This window comes from Aquila chrysaetos, chromosome 23 (assembly GCF_900496995.4).
Source record: "Aquila chrysaetos chrysaetos chromosome 23, bAquChr1.4, whole genome shotgun sequence".
Taxonomy (NCBI): Eukaryota; Metazoa; Chordata; class Aves; order Accipitriformes; family Accipitridae; genus Aquila; species Aquila chrysaetos.
In genome coordinates this window covers 19447465-19454197 of record NC_044026.1, presented here as the reverse complement: position 1 = coordinate 19454197, position 6733 = coordinate 19447465, and the positions used below count along the sequence as shown (strand labels likewise).

Below are 6733 nucleotides of genomic sequence, written 5' to 3'. Positions count from 1 at the left end.
TTTTTCTTGTTCTCGGGCAGGAGAAACCTGTCTGCTCTCAAGTAGTCTCTGTTGGATAGTAATATTTCCTTTTTAAGTTTGTGTTTGTATGTACGTATTTCAGATCAACCAACAGGCTGCTGTGTTGTTTGTGGTAGTCAGAGTTAAGCCTTCTCTCTCAGCTACTGATTTTTGTTTTCCCACAGCTTTTGACATTTTGGGAACCGTGACAGTCTTATGACTGCTCTCTTCTGAATCATGCTGACTCTGCTAAGACAAAATAATAACACTAGCATGTTTATCCATGAGTGAGCTATTCATTAGAGACTATTAACAAAGATGATAGAGTCAGCAAAAGGAGCATCCAAATAGTGGTAGTTTTCTTCTCCCTTCTCTACTTCCCTGGGAGAGAGAAAGTTTTAAACAGTCAAAGGTAAGTGTTGATGCAAGGATTTAAAATCCTGACTAAATGTAAAGGCATGGGTTTGAGCATTTTGTTGTTGGTTTTAGTTACTTTCAGGTTTTGGTTGGGTTTTTTCAGTTCTCTCTTCTCTGCACTCTGGGCATGCCACTGGCTAGGAACTAGGTGATAATCTTCATCAGTATGTAGTAGGAGTTTCTAGCCAAGAGAAAAGCTGTACCAAACCCTCCCAGGGGAAAGGCAAAAGAGCGGGAGGTTAAATGCTGCTGTTTAGTCATATGAACTGCTGCTTTAAGGAGGTGATACTACTTTGGTCTTTTCTGTGACCTCAGGTTTCTGGTATGTGACAACCTTACCCCTTGAATGTATTGAGAAATTTGTAATTCATAGGTGCAAGATGCATGTATGTTTATAAATCACTTGGTTAGAGCAAAGACTGCCAAAGTGTCAGGTTTGTATCAGTCCAGTTCCTGCCTAAAGTCCTACATTCACAAAACCCTGTGGCTTAACTGTGGTATTTAGGTCAGATCCACAGGTTGGTAAAGCAGTCTCGGGTTAACTAATCCTCCTCCTTATTGTCTAAATGGAGAGGTGGTGAATCATTTGACCGGCTGCGATCCTTACCTGGGCAAAAGTGCTTTGGAAGTGCTTTGTAACTAGTCCTTAAAACCAGCACGTGCTGCCTCTGTACCTGCCCCTTTTCCTCTCCCCAGAGCCCCACTTACAGTTTTGAACTGAACATGTGATTTTTTCTTTTGTAATCCTGCCTTTGAAATGCTCTCGAGCGTGAGGGGAAAAGCAGAGGCTGCCTAAAACTTTCAAAATTCATGGTTGGTGGGAGTCTGCCGTTTCTGTACAGCCTGTGCTATTCCCTCCCCACAGGTTCTACCGACAGTGTATTTTGATCAAATACTGAAGTGATCAGTTATCAAATACTGAAGACCAAAAAGACAAATGCAAAATGCAAAAATTAACTTTGCCTCGCTTTATCATGTAGGAAACAGGTATATTTGCTTTTCCAAGGGATAAAACTCCGCTAAGTAAGATAATCTACAGATAAAAGTCAGGTCCCTGATACAAAGCACACCTTGATGAAGCTTTCAAGTGCCTGGGGCACTCGAGCAAATAATTGTGCAACATAGAAAAAACATTTCCTCTCCACACCCCTGACCAGCCCCTTCCTGCCCCCCCCCCCCCCGCTGAGTACTTCTTGACTGTTTATAATGATAAACTGTTAGTTTGGGGTTTTTTTTTAAGATTTCTGCAATTAAGGCTCGTTTTTAATTCAGCTCTACTTATTGGCAGTGGATTTTAATGCTACCTACAACATTTTAAACCTTTGCTTTAATTTTGCCTCTTCTCAACCTCATTTAAGAAAATTCAGCACTCATTGGATGTGTTATACTACTACAATTTTTAATCTTTATTTGGATGTGAATTTTTAATACACAAGCTTTGTAGAAATCCAGAGAGGAGTGAATTTCTGTGGGTTTTGGCAGAATCCTTCTTTCTTTTTCCAAAGTAGTATGAAATTTCTTAATGAGCAAATTGTCCAGGTGTCTCTAAATGCAGATAACATGTACCAGCTTCTTTAATCCCCCCAAATCAGTTGCACAAGACAGTTACATCAGAGCAATCCGAGAACATCATGTAACATTGTAGGTATGTATATTTTTCAACACAGCTGTAAGAAATGATACTAGACAGTGAGACCAGTTCAGCACTCTTCCCTGTTTGACAGCTTTTGTTTGTTTGTTTGTTTGTCAGCATAGTCTAAAATAATCACCGAGAGCAGCTGCTGGATTTGAAGATCCCATGAACTTTCTTAGAACGTGCAGCATGGGTAAGAATTAATTCACATTTGTGATCACAATCATTAGATTATGAATTCTTACCCATGCTGGCAAGTCAGTGTAGTGGTCATGTTGTATGTAGGAGTGGGGTTGTCTTTCACTGTCCCATCCAACGGCTGTCCCTGAATTAATGACAGGAAGAGAAATACAACCACCATCATATGAATAATAGTAATTGCGACCTCAGCAGGAACAGAGCTGAAATTACAGGTTCCAGCAAGGGATAATCACCGATTGCCTAATGCTGATGGTTTCACTGGGAGTATTTTTCCCTGATGATGTCCCTAACTTTCTCAAAGTACATGATTGATATGTAGTTACTCAAACACAGGGTTTCACTTGTGATTATTTAACTAAAATGCTCAAGAATTTATCATTTAAATGTACTCTGTGTGGTTTCAAGTCATGTGCGCTGCAGCGTATTTTACCTGCCACTTGGCCAGAGGAGTGCCTGTGTAAATGTAGAAATGGAAAAAAATTACATTCCTGAGGTAATGTCTTAGTGGTTTCATCTCACCGCAAAGCTAAGTGAACTATTCCAATGCAAAGTACCTCAGTAGTGCACACCACCTTCTCAATAAACGTGGTATTTTTTTAGCTAGAGGTCAGCTTTTGGTAATTTTATGGAAAGAATATATCAGTTTCATTCTTTTCAAAGTAGCTCACTTTTTTTCAAATGTGCTCTGAATGCATATATTCTTGCTTGATGACTAATATGTTTCACCTAGAGTCCGTAAAGAACATGATACTTCATTACCAGGGTGTTTTACTTCAGAAAGAAATTGCTAATTTAAAAACTTTTCCCTTTTTTTAGGATTGGACAATGAAATAGACTTGGCAGAAATAATCAAAGAAGATGAATAAATGCTCTCTGCTTATTGCATTTTCTTCAAACATGAATATATTGTCTTCTGAAGTTATAGCTAGATAATCCACTGAAATAACATAAACTGTATAATCTTCTTTGAAAAAAAAAAGGAATTACTGAAAGGGCTTGGGGAAAGATTAAATCCCTACTCTCCCACCAAAGAGATAGGAATTTGTGCAAACTGGTGTATTTTCTTGATAAATTGACATGTTGTAGGCAAAAAAAGGATGAAGAAAAGAGGAGTCCTGTCATTTTGAAATGGAGTCCTTCTATGCTAAGTACTCTTTCTTACTGGCTGTTGAAAACACTTGGAGTGAATTGGATTCTTTAAAAATCCACATTAACCTTCTATAAATTAGTAGCATGTCTGAACAGTAGCACATTAACAGTATCAATGATCCAGGATTTGAATGTTTTAAGTGACTGCGGATAGCCTGAGGTTATAATAATGATTACTTTAACACCATCTGAAGTGCCTTTTTTTTTTTTTTTAAACTTAATGGAATTTGTGGCATATTAGACAGCTCATACACATGTAAATCTACCCAGGGATACAGCTAATCTGGGGAGAACTCACTTCTCACACTGCCATGTGCGGTTCATGGGCCATCATCTTGCCCAGTACTATTTCTAATGCCCTCTTAACATGGATTGTTCAACCCACCCCGCGTACCTCCCATGCTAGCACTGCGGCTGTGGAATTTAATTTTTGCTGTATGCCTAAAGAATAAGAATCTTTGCTTTTAAAATCTCAAAACCGTTGACACGTCAGCATTTTGTTTTCATATGACTGGGAGGTGGCAATTCATCTGTGTACAGCTATAACTGTCCTTCCCCTCTGAATGTCAATTTTTAAACCTCTTAGGATCAAATGCAATGCCTCCTGCTCTCCACTACCTCCCCTTTCCCCATCCTGAACTCCTTTTTAGACCTTGTACGCTCCTTGGGTTAAATCCTGGCCTCATCCAAGACAATGCAAGGCTTTCTGAGAGTTTCCAAGATCTGGACATCCCCTTCATGATTCAGAACTTGCTTTTTGTCTCAGCAAGGGGGGCTTAGTGGGTTTGATAGACCCAGATTCACAAATATTCTACCCCTTTGCTCAGGCTTTTATCAGGAGCTAGTGTAATTTTTTTAGTAGGTACAACTTGGCTGAATTTCCAAAGTTAAAGGCAGAGAACTAATAAATTATAAACACAGCAATAAATTTAGACTTGCATTTATTTTGCAGTTAGTCACTGTTTATTTGAGTCTCTGATTTTACTTATTTTTTATTTACATTGGCATCAGATGTGATGCTTCAATTTTATTTGAAATTGTTTGCAATAAAGCTGGCCAATAATGTGCCCATATTCAACAAGGTAACAATACAGCTGCTTGTAGTCATTGATAATGATATTTCAGGTGGTAAATCTTCATGGTAAACTGCACCTTTTGAGGACTGAATGAACAAATACTAAAATGCATGTGCTTTGAATACCAAAGGTGTGCTGGAAAAGAAAACCAGATTTCAGTCATGAACTATAAGAAATCATCAAAGTTACATATAATTTCAGGACAAGGAAACACTATTCCTTTCCAAGTTATAGTAGAAATACTATATGGGGTTTTTTTCCTTTTAGGTTCAAGTTCTTCTAATAACATAGCAAAGGAATAAAAAGTACACTTAGGAGTTCATGTTTCCAACTTCTAACATAAAGTTTTAGAGACGCAAAGAGTAGCTCAAAAGCAAAATAGTCCTTACTGATACTCGACTAAACATCTCCAGAAGGAATTATCAAATTGTTTTGAGTGTGCCAACCAAAACATAAGGAGTTTTCTGGCCATTACCCTCCTACTCAAAAATCGCACAACTTCCCCGTGACACGTACAAGTAAGTGAAAAAGTGATATTGGAATAATTAATGTAGTTATTTCTTTTATGAGTTTGAAAGATGAAGAACACAAGCGTTAGGCCACCAGCGAGCTAGCTGTAGGGTACTCTGAGGTGATTTTGGTGATTTGTGAGACTGCAATTTGGGAATCGGCTTGCTTGCTTTGAGGCATTCTTTATATACTTCTGTGGTCTTGTGTAGATAGTGATGTTAGTACAGAACCTGTTATTTATCTTAAGAAGCTTCTACAAGATAGCTGGTCCTGATAAAATGCTTCAAAGACATCTGTCATTGCTAAACAACATTGTTACCTTATATCACTTACTGAAAAAAAAAAGCGTATAAATTCCTCAGCTCGCTCTTGTACATTTAAACAGGGTTTATCTTCTCCCTTATCGGTTTACTAGTCTTATCTTTATTGCAGGTGATGTGCATCGATTTACCTCACCTTTGTGCTGGAATCCCTTATCAATCTATTCTGAATCAGAGCAAATCTTACCTCGGTAAACTGTGCTGTGCTTCACCATTTGTAACATACTGCGATTACAAAACCATTTTCAAATTTATGTTTTCCAAAGGAAAAAAAAGAGTTGAATTTGTATTGTCTTAAAAATAAGACCAAAGAAAGAATAGTAAGGTTCATTTGATACCTGAAAAATGAAATATTATTTCCAAAAGAAAAAGTGATTTCAATGTATTATTTGAAGTTGGCAAAATATGGCTCTTCAAATACTCTTGGAAGGAATAAAATTGTATTTAAATGTCCCTGTGACATTTACTTGAATTTAGCCTACAGCATATCTGCTGATTAATAATCAATGGTAGACTAAGATGCCGTTCGCTGAAAGCGCGTCTGTCTGCAGTTGGCCTTTGTGGATACGTAAGGTAGGAGGTGGTGCCTTAAGCGAGGTTGGTCGTGTCTATGTACAGTGGATGTCTTTCTTAAAACCACACAGAGAATTTTTAAGACAACCTTTTGTGGCTGTGTGTTATGGGTTTGTGGCAGGGTTTTGGGAGCAGGGTAGGGTCCGCAGGGCCGGCTGCTGTGAGGAGCTGCTGGGAGCTCCCCCGGCTCCGAGCCGGACCCGCCGCTGGCCCAGGCCGAGCCCGTCAGGGACAGTGGAAACACCTGTGGGAGAGCAGATTTAAGAGGGGAAACCTGCAGGGAGTGGGGGATTGGGATGGGAGAGGAACCCCTCTGTGGGTACCGAGGTCAGGGAGGAAGGCAGGAGGGGATGCCCCCGCAGCCCGCGGTGAGGCGGCAGGCTGTCCCCCCCAGCCATGGAGGGGAGCGGAGGCCGCCCAAGATGGCCGGGGCTCTGTGGTAAAGCCCGCGCGGGAGCAGGCTGGGACTGAAGGACTGCAGCCCGCGGGAAGGACTCACCTTGGAGAAGTTCGTGGAGGAAGAGTGTGCGGAGTCCTCCTCCCCCTGAGGAGGAAGGAGCGGCAGAGACCAGGTATGACGGACTGACCCCATCCCCTGTTCCCCTGCGCCGCCGGGGGGAGGAGGGAGAGAGAACCGGGAGTGGGGCTGAGGCGGGCAGGAGGGAGGGCTGGGGGGAAGGCGTTCGCAGGCCGGGTTTTACTGCTCAGTGTCCTTGGTTTGGTTTGATTGGTAGTAAGTTAAATCGATGTTGTTCCTTCCCCAAGTTGATCCTGTCTTTTGCCCGTGCCCATGAGTGGGGAGTGATCCCTCCCTGTCCTTGTCTCGACCCACGAGCGTTTCTTTACATTTTCTC

General features: G+C 40.9%; 1 long non-coding RNA gene across 1 annotated transcript; it reads left to right on the top strand.

The window, feature by feature from the left end:
- Nucleotides 1-59: 59 nt before the first annotated feature.
- Nucleotides 60-5976, top strand: LOC121232552. Its single transcript, XR_005931199.1, has 3 exons — nucleotides 60-1404; nucleotides 1957-2243; nucleotides 5419-5976. It is a non-coding gene; the product is annotated as an uncharacterized LOC121232552 (long non-coding RNA).
- The last annotated feature ends 757 nt before the right edge of the window (nucleotides 5977-6733 follow it).